The sequence below is a fragment of the Pleurodeles waltl genome, chromosome 5, assembly GCF_031143425.1.
Source record: "Pleurodeles waltl isolate 20211129_DDA chromosome 5, aPleWal1.hap1.20221129, whole genome shotgun sequence".
Taxonomy (NCBI): Eukaryota; Metazoa; Chordata; class Amphibia; order Caudata; family Salamandridae; genus Pleurodeles; species Pleurodeles waltl.
Window position 1 is genome coordinate 904,075,686 of NC_090444.1, and position 17,864 is coordinate 904,093,549.

Sequence of the window (17,864 nt, forward strand, 5' to 3'; positions counted from 1 at the left end):
TTAGCTGCTCTGTAATGGGCCATCACTAGCATCTTTTGTCATTTATATCCTGGCTGGGAGAAAGTGTCAAAAGGGAAGGGACTTCAAATATTCTTCAAACCCCTCACCCCCAATTCTAATAACCACACTGAATAATTGTACACATTAACCTGCCTGACTAGAATAATATGTTTGGCAATCGTGTATTTGACTGCAATGTTTAAATAAGTCCAGACATGTTTAAACATTGCCAGTTTAATAAAAATAATTGTGAAAATTTTCGAGGGGGGCTCCGAATTATATTTTTTTCAGAGTGGGGGCTGTGCATTAAAAAGTTTGAAGAGCAGGTGTTAAAAGGGGGCTTTCATTCTTTAGAATGGGGCCCGATGTACTCTGCAGGAGTAGCACCAATATTTTGGCACTACCCCTGCAGAGTAAATCAATAGCGTCATGAGAAATTACACTATTGCCCCCTACCCTGCGCCATGGTGTGCCGTATTTTAAATACAACGCACACATTGTGGCGGTAGGGGGATGCTTAATGGCGCAGGGAAAGTGGTGCTGCACTCGGTGCAGTGCCACTTTCCATAGATCCCTTGGTGTTTTTTCACAGACATAAGGCCATGGTGGAGCATTTCTGGTATTTGGAACAGTCATGGTGTTCTTAGTGGGCCCTAGGGGTGCATGTGAGGTGACAATGAAGTAGGTGCTGCCTCATTTCTCATGATTCAACCCCATGGTCTTCAATGGCAAATATTTTTAAATACGTATGTGTGGGACACAATGCAACAGACAGGGGTATGTGAACACTACAGGTATGCCAGGTATGTGTAGCTGATGTATACTTGGTTATGGCACCACTTGGATGGCATTGGAGTTAGGTTCTTCCTGAGGCTTACACACCATGATTTACGTGGGACTGTGCCTATGAGTCACTTCAACATGACCATTGCCTATGCCATTGACATACTTTTGCGCTCCTTGTTTGGTGTAATCTGTGTGTGTGATCTGCATTTAGTTGTCAACCTGTGGACACTTGTAGTGATTTCTGAGCAGTTTCTGCATGCAAAGAAGGCTTAACTCCACCTGTCCATACGTGGTTTGCCAGTAAGGGTGTTGGTGTGTTATGTAGATTTGGGTGTATGTGTTTGTGACATGCAATGCGTGCAGTGTGGTGTGACATGTGGTTGCCTGTACATCGCTGTGGGCCTGCCCATGTGTATTTCTTTTTGAGTTTGTCTGGTTTGTCCTTGATGGTTGGTGTGTTGTGTGGTATGATTGGTAGGGTGACTTACCTATGAGTAGCCCATTGCCATATTTACCACCCTGGAACCGCTGGCTGATGGTGCAATGCCGAATGATGTATGTGTCATGGACGCTGCCGGGATATTTCACCAGGATGTTTGTAAAGAGCCCATGGTGGTCCATGATGGCCTGCACATTGATGGAATGTGTGTGCTTGCGGTTCTTGTAGAGGTGTTCCATCGCTGCAGGTGGCAGCAGTTGACATAGATACAGTCCATTGCACGCCGCACATGTGGAAACCCAGCTATCTGATAGAAACCTTGATTAGTCTCGTGCTGCAGCTGCTGGGTGTTTGGGAAGCAGATGTGTTGTGGCGTGAGGCGTAGGATTGCATCCAGGACCTTTGGTAGGCAGACAGAGAAGGATGACTGGGAGATACCAGCCACTAGAGCACCTGTTTTCTGGAATGATCCAGACGCAATCAAGTGGAGGACAGCGAGGAGTTTTGTAATGGGAGGGATGTTTTGTTTTTTTAATTTGTTTTTTATTATTTCTTGTTGTACTCAAGTTGGTACATAACATTCTAAAGTAGTGACAGTATGATTACACATATTAACAAAAACGCCGTAATATAGGTGTACACCTCGTTCCACATGAGTCATGATCAGTTCGTATAGCCAGTGAGCAGGCCTATGCCCATTGTCTCTTCGCATTGTCTACACTAGCTGTCGGGCATTCGTGGCCATTGGAACTAGCTAGTAACGCCAAGGTGCTGTCAGATGTTTGGTGCATAGCTGCCAACCTACCTAACGCTAAACTCCCCCGTATGTCCCCGCTAACTCCCCCCCACTGCGCCCTACTGAAACTAGTCTGCATCCCCTCCCCGAGCTGCCCCCAGTGTCTAGACAAGCCCTCAGGGTGGGATGGCCAGGTGTGCTCCTTGCGCTGATTAGTGATCCTCAAAGGTGCTGCGGCGTGTGGTGCCCTGTCAATCAATGGTAGTGGGAGCTAATTCTGCCTCCCCGTGAGGGGGTGTCCGGGCCCCTCCCGTAGCCTAACAAGAAGCTGGTCCCAGGCCTCCTTCAATTACGGGGAACCTCCACCCTTCCTAAGTTCTGTGTACAGGACCGTTCCCTCACTCTCCGACCATTTCCTAAGCTCTCTTCTCCAATTGGGAAGGTGGGGGCCCACCACACTCTTCCAGTTCTTTGTCAGTTCTCTTTTGGCCATTATGAATGCTATATCTTGAAATCTGCTAGTTGCTCGGTTTTTGGGGGTGTGGGGAAACCAGTGTAACAAACAGTGTGCGGCAGTGGCAAAGACTTCACAGTCTATGACATCTGCCACTGCGCTCACCACTGAGCTCCAGTATGCCCTCAGCTGGGAGCAAGACCAGAGCATATGGAAGAATTCTGCTGCCTCTATCCCACAGCAGGGGCATTTCGCATCTAGGATCTGAAAATGATCTCGGAGCCTCTGAGGGGTGAGGTATGCTCTGTTTATGATATAAAACTGAATGAGCTGAAACATTACATTCCTGGATACCTTCGGACCCTCCCCAGGACCTGGCCCCAGTCACCATCCGAAATCTGGGTCTCCAGATCTGTTTCCCATTTACGCCTCAGATCCTCTAATGGCCCCTGCGTCCCGGCCTTGATTGCACTGTATAGGTTGGTAATCGCACTTCGCGTGCTATCCGAAGATGGGAGGGATGTTAAGGGGAGTTTGCAGCCTTGCCGTGATGTGTGGCGCTATCAGGTGCAGCAGGCGTACAATGGACTCCCGGTTGAGTCTGTACATCTGGACCACATCTTGTTCCCTCATTCCTAAGATGCTGATTTGTTGTCTTAAAATTCTCTCCCTCCTTCTGCGCTGCCTCTGTGGCTGTTGTGGTGGGGTTTGAGGTTGCTGCAATGGTGGTGGTTGGATCTGCTGTCTTTGCAGATGTCTCTGGCGTGTGCCAAGCTGGAGCAGTAGCAGTTCCAAGTTGTCCTGGCAGCTTCCACGGCTCCTTCTGTTTTTTTTCTATGAGTGTTGGTGTGTGAGCCTCTTTTCAATTCTTGGGTCTGACCAGATGTAAATTTGTGGCACTAATCTGACTTTGAGAATTTTTTCAGTCTGCTTCCTTCGTTAGCGCTGTTTTTGCGTCAGTGAATAAATATGGCACTACAGGGTTAGCATTGCGTTTAGGACGGGAACGCCTACCTTGCATCTCATTGACGCAAGGTGGTTTCGCGCATCCCAAACATGGCGCGAACTCCAATATCTTGACGCTAGACACGTCTAGTGTCAAAATATAAATATTGAGTTAGCTATGCGCCTGTAAACACTTGTAGTGATTTCTGAGCAGCTTCTGCATGCAAAAGAGAATTAGTTCCCCCTGTCCATATGAGGTTTGCCAGTAAGGATGTTGGTGTGTTATATTCATTTGGGTGTATGTGTTTGTGACATGCAATGCGTGCAGTGTGGTGTGACATGTGATTTCACCTCTTGGTGTTAATCATGAGCTTATTGACTCGTTAATATTAAAAAATTAAGGAGCATATTTACAAGCCCCTTGTGCCCCTCATCATCATTTAAAAAAAATCTTTACAAAGTGATGCAATGCTATATTTGCAAGTTTGTTAAAACTCTTGCGCCACATTATACCTGCACCAAGTATAATGTATGCAAGGGGTGCGTTCCCCTGCAGATAGGCCCAAAAAACATGGCACAGTGAAATTCACAAGTTTTCACCGTGACATTCTAGTGTTATTTTTTAATGCCTGCCCAGGGCAGAAGTTAAAATGATGCTAGGCTATTTCCTATGGGCCACCCCGAGCTTTGCTGGACTATCATCAAAATTATTGGCGCTAGTTCAGCAAAGTGCCACTATAGCGTCAACAATTTTGATGCTAATGTGTGCCATGGTGTGCTGCATTGTAAATACAGCACTACCAGGTGTCATTAGGGGAGTGCAGAGCGATGCAAGGAAACTGGCGCATCGGAGCCAATGCACTAGTTCCTTCTAAATATGCCCCTAAATGTATTTCTCATGATTAGTATTATTCAAATCTAGATCGCATTTTTTGATAGTCTTGATAGAATTCAATACAGATTTTGATAAAGATTAATCGCTTCACTTGTGACTTTTAGGGGCATATTTATACTCTGTTTGTGCTGAATTAGCGTCTTTTTTTTTTTACTCTAATTTGGTGCAAAACTAACTACATATTTATACTTTGGCCCTAGACCCATCTGTGCCAAATTTATGGAGTTAAATCATTTTTTGGACGCGGAAATCTACCTTGCCTTAATGAGATGCAAGGTAGGCGTTCTAGTGCAAAAAATGACTCTATGGCCTTAACGCCACATTTATACTCCTGTGCAAAAATGGGGCACAGGAGGGAGGAGGGGTAAAAAAATGGTGCAAAGCTTGCTTTGCCCATTTTTAATGCCTCGGTCAGGGCAGGCGTTAGGGGACCTGTGGGACTATTTCCATGGCTCAACATAATGAATGGAATAAGCCCACAGGTGCCCTCCCCAGGCCTCAGCGACACCCCCACCCAAACCAGAGGGGCAGTGGCGGATGGGGGACCCCACCCCAGGTAAGTACAGGTAAGTATTTTATTTTATTTTTTAAAGTGCCATAGGGGGCCCTGAAATGGGCCCCGTATATGGCACAGGGTGCAATGGCCATGCCCAGGGGTCCCTGGTCCGCTGTGCTGGCCCTTGGGGTGGTGGGGTTTCTAAGACAGGAGTCATGTGGTATGGATGGTTTTGTGTCAGAAAATGACTATGCAGGTTAGAGTCATTTTTTTTACTCTAACCTGCCTAATGTCAGTTTTTGGTGCAAAACCCCCTTCTTCATACTGCCAGCCCCACCCAGCGTCATTTTTGTTTAACACTAGCCTACCCTTTGCACCGGCTTGCACCATTCCATGAATATGGTGCCCAGCTGGTGCACAGAAATGGTGCAAGCTAGTGTTAAACCTTTTGGTGCAAAACTGTGTTAGTGCAGTTTTGCCCCAAAAAGTATAAATCAGGGCCTTAGTTCTAGCCTTTTGCGTTATTTAGTTGGGTAATATACAGACACAATAAGAGTGTTAGACTTCGATATGAAATAGTTTTGCACAGCTCTGGTAGGGAGCCACTAGCATGAATCACTTGATTCTAAATGCAGTAATTAATTGTTGAGACGTAGCAACAGTTGTTAACACAATCTGTTGCCCACTGTTGCTACATCATAAAGGAATTCTAAGCTGCCCTGGTAGGTGCCTCTGAGAGCCTGTCAAAGCAGACCTGGAAAGCAGAGGAACACATCTTCCAGAAGAGAGGGAAGCTAAAGCATAGAAAGTGGTGGGGATGGGTGGCAGGAGGCCAGATATTTTTTGTTCGACGTTTGGGACCGGGAGGAGATGGCATGTTTTGTATAGATCCGCATTGCTCCTTTGCCCCATGGAACAGTTAAAAACAAGGGCAGATGAGTTTGGATACCATACATAACTTAAGCTTATAGACAGAAAAATTACAGGGATGTTTTTTTACCTCTAGGTTCTGACAACTCGAGCTTTGCTCTCATCTATCTGGCTTCACTCACAACCTTATCCCTGTCACTTCAAACATCCCCATAATTCACTGTGTCCATACATATCTCTATATGTTAAATACTGCTGTCTACCAGCGAGAAGGACATTTCGAGGGCAAGCACATCACATCGGGAGTACAGCAATGCTAAAATAATTGCGAGTGATCATGGAAGATGAGTATATATTTCAAAACTCTGCCATCCACTGATCAATGGATCCTGCATTAGGGGCACTGTAAATAATGAAGTTAGATTGGTTAACTGGAATATCGCTGGTCTAGAGAGGTTATTTGAGGCCCAATTTATGTAAAAAACTAGAGGGTTAGCAATAGACTGCTTGCAGGACACATGATCTTCCAATGATATTCAAGCCGCAGATGTTCATGTCTTTACTCCATCTGCAAACAGGGAAGCGAAGAATAAATATGAAATTAAATTACAATGTTAGTGCATATTAGTGATTAGTAGAGAAAAAATTATAACTCTTTCCATGGTTTCCTTACCTTAAAGCACGTGGTGGATTTAAAGAATTTCACACATAAGTGTTACAAGTAGTTTATTCTACAGGTGTGCGAGCACGCCACGAGATCCTAGCTATTTTCAATTCTGAATAGTGGATCCTGCGCTAGAGGACGAGGGATCGAAGCGACATAGGTTTGAGGGGATGTCACCAATGGGAAGTGTGAGGACCATCAAATCAACAATATTCAATATAATAAAGTTTCAGTCAATAACTACACCAGTTTAGTAATAAGAATTTGTAGATTTATTTCCCTATATTAACAAAGCTAAGGTCACGAAAATAACTCTCAAACACAAATGATAAGCATATAAGATCAATAGCTCCTGATTAAAACGGCGTATATATCTCAATCTGATTAATACAATTAAGCAAATTATCTCTAAAAGAATCACAATTATTAATAATACAACAACTGGTAATAATGGTAGAGTATGCATTAGTTCAGCATCAAACAACCTCAAGACAAGTCACAGGCATATCAAGGTTAATTCCCTAACTAACCACGGATTAGCATTACATGTTGGGCTTCATGTGAAAAGAATTTAGTAACATTAATTTAGAAAGCTCTTAACTTGATTGTGATATATATATATATATATAAAACAAACACCATTAATGTGCAGCAATAAAATCATTAGTTGCAGCTGGTACCTGGAAAGCAAGAGAGACACAATTCACATTTAATAACATACATTACCACAATAGTAGTAACAGCAAATGATCAGCTTCAGCCTGAGGACACCATCAGTTATCTCATCAGAAGTTTGGGCCTTAGGACAGCTAATCTTGAATCTCGTCTGCTCTCGAACTCTCCAACGATCTCCCACTCTTCAAAACTAAAAAACTAACTATTAATCATTCTACACAGGCTGTTATACTAAAATCTAATCAACTTCAGATTGGTCAGTCTACGGGGTGGTTTCATTTCAGCCAATCGACAACTAAATTGATGACCTAAACTTGACACATCTTCACTAACTATAACATTTTCTTTCGATGTAACTTTGCTTCTTCCGTCTCATCTGTAACTCCATTGTCTCATCTGCCTCTCGCGTATCTTGTTCTCAGGAAGAAACTTTCACTGTAACATTTACTTCCATCCTCAAGGAAAGACCAGATATTAGTAACATTCTCAAACAATAGGACATTTCAACTTACGCAATGTTTGGTTAATACACGACCTTGTAAGACATGACACTGCAACCTACTAGGGGTAGCTGTGGATACGTCCACTCAAGCTTCAAATACACTTATCATGAAAGCTTTGAATCATGGAAAATAACTACAGCATCTGAATATAATTTTGCTCAGCCAACAACACAAAAACAGACATTTCAGAAGCTTCTTGTTTTACACTTTAGTTCATTACGCATTTTTAATATGAAAATCATTAATAAACATATTAGAAAATTCACACACTCACAGTTGTCAGCACAAACATCCAAGCAACAACTGCTGCTGCTGGAGCGCTGGCTGTGCAAAAAAATTCCACCTGAATATTCTATCAGAGCATCCCAAAACAAACCCCCTTCCTTCACAAAAACAAAACTGGGGAAAGAAATACATCAAACAAGGCCTGAAAATAAAAATGGAAATGAAATCTAAAAAAACTTGAAAAAAAAATATATGCGACCATTAAAACTAGCAATGGTACGGCCACTAGCGATTATGCGATTATGTAGGATAATTTGAGGACACGGAAATACACATAGCATTAAAGAAGCAGCTAGCTATTGGAAGCAAAACCGAATAAGCCTCCACATAATGTGAGCCCACCTAAACAAATGAGGAGACAAAATAGAACATAACACTGCATAATCCTAAATCTTATAGGGCTCTACTTTACTCTACGGAAGGTTATCGCAAGCACCTGTCACCACCCAAATTAGGTTTCACCTTCTTCCTGGTAGTCACACAAATGTTTTCACATATGTATGAGGATTTGGAATCTGGAAAGATTGTCACCAAACTTTTGTTCCATACTTTACCATTTTCCAATAATACAACATGGTCTTTGATTTCCTGAACATGAATACCCTTTTTGAATACGACCAGGTTTTGTGATCCATTCCCAGTCTTGGGCTATAACTGGCAACTTTTTGTATCTTTTTTCTACTGTCCTGTATTTTTTTGGACCACACTTCCCACATTCATCGCTGTATCTAATTTCTCCACATTCACAGGTTTCCTCTGCATCCACTCTTTGTTCAGTTTGGGCTGAGTCACTCTTGCTCTTAGAAAGCTGAAAGGCAACACCCCAGTGCTGATGTGTGGTGTGGTTCACATGCACCAGAGTATATCCTTAACTACAGAGTTCCACTCCAAACCATCCACCAACCGCAATTGGAATCAGACTCTGATAATGCGATTTACCCTCTCCACTAACCCGTTGCTCATACGATCAAAAAGGGAAGTTCTCACATGTTTTATGCCACTAGATTGCAGAGATTTACAGATTTCCTTAGAACCAAATTGGGTGCTTTTATCAGTCACCAGTTCTACTGGATATCCCTTCCTTATGTACTCCTCTTAAAAAAAATCTATGACAATTCTTGAGTTTACCTTTTCAACAAATGTTATCTCAGGCCATTTGGATAAATAACACAGCAGAACAAGGGCACATTTTGACATACTACCCAGAACTCCAAAAGGGCCTGAAATATCAAATACTAATTTACACCATCAAGCACTTGTAGTGACTATAGGAGTAATGGGACTAGGTATGACCACCTGTTATTTGTCACTTAGGACACATACATAACAATGTGTGATGAAATGTTCTACAGTCTTGTCAGTCCAGGTCACCTGAAGTTTTCCTTCACTCTATGCGTCATGGCACATATACCAACATGTCTCTCATGAATCAAATTTAACACTTTGTTAAGAAGAACCATAGGAATTACTGAGTGCACATCTTTGCATAACTCCACCAACAACAGATAATTCCCCGTATATTATTTTGCAAGGAATTATGTGATCCTGAACATCCTTAGCTTCAGGCACGCAATTTGTTATAAGTATCATGACCTCTTGTAACTCACTATCATACCCCAATGCTCTCCTCCTCTCTTCTTCTTCTAGGGCGCCACTAATAACTACATCAACACGACTTGTTGCACACACCGTTTCCAGATCATCACTGTTATCTAGTTGGGTAATAATGCCATTCCATGGCAATTTGGATAGGCAATCTGCAGCAACATTCTTCACATCAGCCACATACTCTATACTGCCACTTGAGGGTAGCTCTTTTCCCAACACATGTGTTAAAGAGTTCTACCAATAATTTTTGGTTCATTCTTAGAATTATTTTGTTGCCCCCACAACATTTTTTAAATACGTAGCACCCCACTGTAAACCAAGGGGTTCTTTCTGTATGGCGGAATATGTGGACTCCCCACCAAGCAAGGCTCTTGACACAAATTATATTGTTTCCTCACGACCATTGCGTCTCCTCTGCATTAGCACAGTACCAACACCTAGATTACTTGCACAGTGGTGATAATGCATGTCACTTGTGTCAATAGGCTTAAGTGGGTGGGCAGACACAACCACATGTTTGATTGACTTAAAAGGCTTTGTCACACTCATTGTACCATACAAACTTCACACTCATTGTACCATACAAACTTCACATTCTTCTTAGGTAGCATACGTAAGTATGCTGCTGTACTGACACAATTCTACATGAATTTGTCGTAGTATTCAATAAGGTCCAGAAAAGATCGGAATTGATCCTTATCAGGAGGTTTCGGTTCTCCTTCCATGGCTTTTAAAATCTTAACTTTGGGTTCAACCCCTTGGCTGGACACATGATTCCCTAGATAATGTACACCATTTGTCATTCCTCAACATTTGTTCTTGTAATTTCTAGAACATACCTAACTCTCCTATCAGGATTGCATTCATCATTGCCATAGATTAAAATATTGTCCTGAACCTAAGTGGCACCTGCCATGTCCTTGAACAGATTTTTCATGAACAGAAGGTGCAGATTCCAAACCAAAAGTCATGCAGCAATAGCAATATGCTCCTTTCGTGTAACAAAGGATGTGAGATGTCTATATTTCTAACACAATTCTACCAGGTGGTAAGCTGCAGAGATGTGAATAATACTGCACCTTTCAATACTGGCAACATCTCATTTGCATTGGGTAACGGTGGCTGAGCTACCCAAATGTTGGAATTTAGATATACACATAAGGTCAATGATTTGTTAGATTGTTGTGCTAATACTGCTAGAGCAAGCAATTCAGAGCCTTCAATCAGTACTATTTTCCCTAAACTATCCAACCAATTGAGTTTGGATTTCAACTCTTTCCTTAAACTCATGGGACACCTTATGTGCCTTACACACACTGGTTGAGTATTATCCTTTGAATGCGATATTGGAAAACCTTTAGTTTGTCTAACCTGTCTCTGAAATCTTTGGGATTCTTATTCACCCACTCACAGTCACTCACATGACAGATACATTCCCAATTGAAACTCAAATTATTTTGCAGAGACACAACCATAGGTGGATAATTGAGGTCTAATACCATGTTGAGGTTCCATAAGCAAAGACATGCAAGACTCTTGAAGTTGTATATCACTGAAACTAGACAAATCATTTTCAATGATCAGTGTGAAAGGGGACCATGAATCTGCCATAAATTTGGGGGCTTATTCATACTCCATTTGCACAGAATTTGTGTAATTTTCTTAACACAAATTGAGCACAAAAAAAACTTCATATTTATAATTTGACGTTAGACCTGTTTTACATCAAAATATTGGAGTTTGCGCCATTTTTTAGAAGCGTGAACCTAAGTTGCGTCAATGAGATGCAAGGTAGGTGTTCCCATCTAAAAACTGGTGCTAACCCCATAGCCCCATATATATCCCCCATGCTAAAATGACGCACGGGTTGGAGGAGGCGCTATTATTTAACGCCTGGGTCAGACCAGGCATCAGGGGGCATGTGGACCCATTTCCATGGTTGACCACCAAGGAATGGGTCCACAGGTGCCCTCCCCAAGCCCCATGAACACCCCCACCCACACCAGATGGACACCGGAGGATGGGTGTCCCCATCCCAAGTAAGTAGGGTAAGTATAGGTAAGTATTTCTTTTTTTTATTTAAAGTGCCATCAGGGGCCCAACTTGGGGCCCCCTGCATGGCACAGGATGCAATGGCCATGTCCAGGGGACACTGATCCCCTGTGCTGGCCACTGGGGTGGTGTACATTACTTCTGTCTTTTCTAAGATAGGTGTCATGTGGTATGGATGTTTTTGCATCAGAAAATGACACTAGGCTGGTAAGAGGCATTTTTAGTGCCTCTAACCAGCCTAACGTAATTTTTTGGTGCAAAATCTCCTTCTCCCATACCACCACCCCCACCTGGCTAACATATATATTTTTTTATGCTAGCATACCCTTTGCAACGGCTTGCGGCATTCCATTAATTTAGCACCCGGCTCGCGCTCTGGAATGACGCAAGCCGACGCTATACTTTTAGACGCAAAACTGGATTTGCGCTATTTTGCGTCAAAAAGTATAAATATGGGCCTTAATCTTCATGTTTTTTATGGAGATATCACAATATGGAGGTTTCCCCTTGTGAACACTGTTCATTGAAGCTATCTCAAACACTTCATCGACCCCATACTCAGTGGAGGATAACATTAGCACACAATTATCATCATCACTGGATGTAGTAGCTTCTATTGTTTTTATGGTTTGAGTGGTTAGAAGTTTCTTTTCCAACGAGGATTTGTAAACATGTTCAAAATGCCATTTTCTTCCACACATAAAACACATTTGATTCAAAGGTGGGCAAAACTCGGCATTGCCAAGGTGTAGCTTACTGCCACATTGAAAACATACAATTTCATTTTTCGAACAAATTCTTTTAGTGCTTTTTGATCACTTTCATGCCCAGTCTAGATTGCTCTATAATCCCAAATGACCCTTTGTGTTGTTTCTAAGTCTGTGTTTTCCGTAGAAAGTATTCTCTGTTGTGCTTTCTTATTGTTGGCTTTTTCGATGAGTTGGCCATACATTATTTCAGCCTTGGCCTCAAGTCACCTCAATGCAGTGACAACATTGTCTGTTGTTTCTCATGGTAATTGTGACCACTGTAAGAACTTGTGTCAACAGTATGGGCTAGATTTACAAGGCCCTAGCGCCTCCTTGCGCCACATTAGTGTCATTTTATTTAACGTTAATGTGGTTCAACGAGGCAGAAATCACAGCGCTGAATACAAAGTAGCGCAATGCATGCACTGTGCCACTTTGTGACTCCTTGTGCCACAGTATGCATGCACCATGCATAATATATACCAGGGGGGATTCCCGCGTTAGGAAGTTCGCAAAAATGGCGCAATAAATTCTACAAGATTTCAATGCGCCTTTTTGGCATAGTTTTTAATGCCTTCTCAAAGCAGGTGTTAAAATGTCGCACCCATTGAAATCAATGGGCCTCCTTGCACTTTGCTCCACTAGCGTCAAAGGTTTTTTACGCTAGTGGAGCAAACCACCACAATAGCATAAAAATGTTGACGCTATTGGCCTAACGTGTGCTATGGTGCGCTATATTGTAAATATGGCGCACCCATGGTGTTGTTAGGAGGTGGTGGGGTGGCGCAGGAAATCCTCTTGTAAATCTGAGCCTATTGTTCTTAGAGTAAATATTTTGTCAAGAGTTTAATAATAGAAGCATACCATCTTCTTCGGTACTGGGGAAGACATTAACAACTTTCACAAAGTGTCTTTAAAAGGCTCCTAACCTCTGGACACAAATTGTCCACTAAAAGTGTTTTTTCTTTTTAGAGGTGAACGTTTCGCAGATTACCTTCTGATATAGAAAAAAAGATGCCCTACATGAACAATTGAGATACACAGTGATTGCTCAATTAAATTCAACATTCAAGATATGTACTAAGGTTTTGTTGAATCACCCTCATTCTTGGTCTAATTCCCTCAAACCTATAACAGCGAACCACTCTGGCTTCAGGGGATCAGCCAGAATGATTGATAACTGTTTATCACTCAACCTTAATTTAGATAAGTATGTAAACAACAAATATCAGAACATACACTGCTTTCATAAGTCTGAGTGGCGCTTTTGTCAAAGTACATATAAGTCTACCCTATGATGTAAGATGAATAGTTGGGCCTGAAACCACTTTAGTATATCTAATTATGAATCACACAAACATATGGGGGTGGTGGTGTTAATCGATAAAGCTAATGGATATACAGATAATTTTTACGTGCATAACAGGTTACAGCAAAATTGCACTAATTCACCGTTTTTATTTTACCTGTATCTGGTCAATTTGCCATGAATATTTGAGAAAGTCTAATTCTTTTCCACAAAATTGGGCATATGTTGCTTTCCCGAATTTTTATATTCCAATAATGTATTTCACATTGATATGATATTGGTGCATTTCAAAAGGGAAATATGTAATTTTGGACAAAATAGTTACCAATTGAATTTACTTATTAATATGGATAAATAAACCCTTGATCTTCTCTAAAATGTTTGTAAGCCTAGACACAGTATCTTGATAAGAAAACATTGAAGCATGCCAAATTGTATTGCTACTTCGGTGTGCATTTTACAGATGATTTATCATGGAACTTGTGAGCAATCAACAAGAGCTTTATCAAAATTAAAAGACACTGTAACTATCTTTAATCCCATGGCCCAAGATAGAATTCATTGTGCCAAGATAATTTATGATGCCAAAATGTTTCCACCTATTTTACAGTGCTGGATGTTGAGACTCATGGATCTTTAAACCTGTTAATACCAACGTGGGCTCACATGTTAAATTACATGGCTAGGTAAAACATTTAGGGGGTCATTCCGACTCCTGCCGGCGGCGGTAACCGCACGCCTGGCGGGAGCCACCGAATGACTGCACCGCGGTCAAATGACTGCGGCGGTCATTCGGAGTTTCCCGCTGGGCTGGCGGGCGACCGCCAGAAGGCCGCCCGCCCGCCCGCCCAGCAGGAAACCCCCTTCCACAAGGATGCCGGCTCCGAATGGAGCCGGCGGAGTGGAAAGGGTGCGACGGGTGCAGTTGCACCCATCGCGATTTTCAGTGTCTGCTATGCAGACACTGAAAATCTTTGTGGGGCCCTGTTAGGGGGCCCCTGCAGTGCCCATGCCATTGGCATGGGCACTGCAGGGGCCCCCAGGGGCCCCACGACACCCTTTCCTGCCAGCAAGGTTCTGGCGGTCAAAACCGCCAGAACCAGGCTGGCGGGAAGGGGGTCGGAATCCCCATGGCGGTGCTGCCTGCAGCGCCGCCATGGAGGATTCCTCAGGCCAGGGGAAAACCGGCGGGAAACCGCCGGTTTCACTTTTCTGACCGCGGCTTTACCGCCGCGGTCAGAATTGGCCTGGATGCACCGCCAGCCTGTTGGCGGTGCATCCGCGGTCACCGGCCGGAATGACCCCCTTAATGCTATGTACAAAGCACAGAGGAAGGATCTCTAGGCCACTGCCTTCAAACTGAATTATTTTTATAAATATACATTTTTTAATTAAATGTTTGATGTTTTAGCAATGAGATTTATATTTTCTCTCAATATTAATACTGGTAATTTACTCTTACCAAATGATACAACATTTAACAGAGGCATAACTGATGTCAATATAACATTTCCGCAATGCAGTGGAGTTCAGGATAAAACGCACATTTTTGTCATATATTGACACGATAGAGGTATCAATATTTAAATCAAATATTTAATAAGAATCATATGCATATAATATTAAGTACATATTACACAATTCCTAAGAATGTCAACGTGTTCTTAGAATTATTTATTGTCTATCCGGAATTGTTCATAACCTTTTCTTTTTTTATATTTCTTTGTAAAAGTTTAAATAAAAGGTAGAGAGTTTTCTGCAGAAGTCTACTAAGTGTGTTTAATAAATAATATGTCATTATTGCAATGGCATGATGGTTTTAGGTTACTTATAAAAAATCTATTTGAGATGTTCACATGGTAGAAAGCACGTGGTGACAAGGCAGTAAATTCCAACAGGTAACTTGAAGCACAGACCAAGGCAAAAATATTTGATGTTGGCAGTGTGGTAAGAACTTTTATTTAAAAACTGTAAAACTGCATTAACTCAAAGATCAGACGTCCAGAAAAAAATGAAATACAGAATAAGTGAACTAGACAGGGAAAGACAAAACATTCATTTCAAATTCAAAAAATACAAACATTTGCTACAAGTAGAAAATTAGAAAAAGAACTTTTTTTGTTTTGCTTTTTATCCACAAAAGTACAAATACAGATATGATGAATTTGCAGATGATGATGATTTTTAGCTCCTGAAAATGAAAAAAATAACATAAAAATAAGCTCCCAGAGTGGAAAGAAAGTACAGGCATTAAAAAAGTTCAGTTTGAATTCTTTTGATAAGGGATACAACACAAAATTGGATTCCTTTGTAGTTTTTTTGCCAACATTTAAAACCAACACCTTTCATGCTTCAGAGGACAACTGGAGATGGGGCAAAACAGTACTACAGCATGCATTTTATCTAACAAGTGCTCAAGCTTCAAGACTCCAGTACTGTAATATTCAGTATTTGGAAAAGTTCAGCTTCTGTTTCTTTCAATTTACCCTGTGAAAAGCAGATTGGTACGTGACAGTTGTACGTCAATCTACTGGTTAAAGACAAAGTAGTTCTGACCAACGACGAAGATAGAATACAAACATTACTACTAAAATACATACTTGCATACAAAACAGATTTACAATGAAGGCTCGGACAATGTCATAACATGTCATACTATGCCCTTCACAACAGAATAAAGAACACTGACAATAATATCTGTGCATGGATGCAGAGCATGTGCACACCCTGGGGTTTAGCGCCACAAGCTTTTTGCTGTGTGAGCGTAAAAGCAGCATAGTCGTTTTTTTGTTTTTTTTTACTGTTCACCTGTTTAGGAATTGGATGTTTACTCTTAGTTACGTGTCTACGGGAATTGTATGTACGCGTGCCCAAAGACAGTTTGAAATTTGCTATCGTTTTCGTGACATGTACAGGGCTTTTTTGGTGTTGGTTGTTGGTGGCAGAGGCATGGATGACATTTAAGGGTCGCCAGGGGGTGCAGCTGTGACCCATTGGGGGCCCTTTGCAACCCCTCGAAATGCCTTTACAACCCCTGGCACCAGAGGTGGCACTCTCTCTGTTTTCTGTAAATGTAAAATTTTTGTTACACTAACAGTGAATAATAAAATATTATTCACTATTAGTGTAATAAAAATAGAGTACAGTTAGCTGAAATATTTCCTTCCATGGCAGCTGAGGTAAGCAAAAAATGCTTTCAAATGTATGTTGTGTGTATGTTTGCAGGTGAGTGTGTTTGTGTGAGAGAGACTGTATGTAAGTGTGAATTTGTGTGTAAGTATGTATGTGTCTGGAGAAGTGGAGGTCGAAGAGCCTGTGATGTCACGTCCCGTACACCTGGCATTTCGGTGAATTGACGTCCATGGGCGAGGTGGATCAAACTATAGAGGCACTGTCCCTATTTTATGTCTTTATTGGACAAAGTGAATTAAATATGTATTTAGCTAAAATGTTGAGCAATTAATAGACGGTACAGTGCGGAATTATTGTGCTGCTCTAAATGATCATACCAATATTAGAACAAGCATTACCAAAGCCACCATGCCTGGTTTCTATTTATGCTTGCAATGTACAAACGTAGCCACACGGTGGCGGCATTAGTTCATGCATATGAGGAACTACATATCCAGTCTAGGCAACAACAACAACATGATGGGACGACAATTGCAAAAATATAAACAATTGGCGATATGCTGTGGCTCTGTAGCCTCAATAGCCTATAATAGCACTGCAGCCAACATTTAAAGATGTCGGAGGCCAGCCACTACAAATCACACAGATAATAGACACCCCTGAATGACTTACAAAGCGAAATGAACCTCACTTTGTGAGGGATGTTACTGATTTATTATGCGAGAATGATCTGAAAGTTTCAAAACTGGTTCACTCTGCTTGCTGTCTGTGGTGTCTTAGGCCCTACTGAACTACACCATTGCTCGTTAGTTGTTCTGTACAAGCATCCCTAAATTACATACTTTTTGCAGCCCCCCCCTCAATAGATGTCTTGCCAACGGGACAGAATTACTGAATGGATTAGTAATTTAGCAGCATCTCCTAAAAAAATCAGGCACAGGAGCATAGAACTACTTGGCTGTTCATTGCAAATGAGCAATCCATGGATAAATAGTCTTAGTTATTGTCTCTAAGCCATGAACAGTAATTCAAATGTGGAAACAGCCTGCATACTGAGGGCCATATTTACAAGCGGCTTGCGCGTCACGTTTTTTGACACACCGATGGCGCACACTGCAGGCCTATATCTACAAGGCCATGCAAAGCCACTGTGTGTGGCTTTTCATAGCCTTGTAGATATAAAGGCACCGCAGCCCAAGTCACTGCGTTGCCTTACTTTGCTTCAAAGAGGCATTCAATGAGTGTTGCGGTGGGTGTTCCAATGCA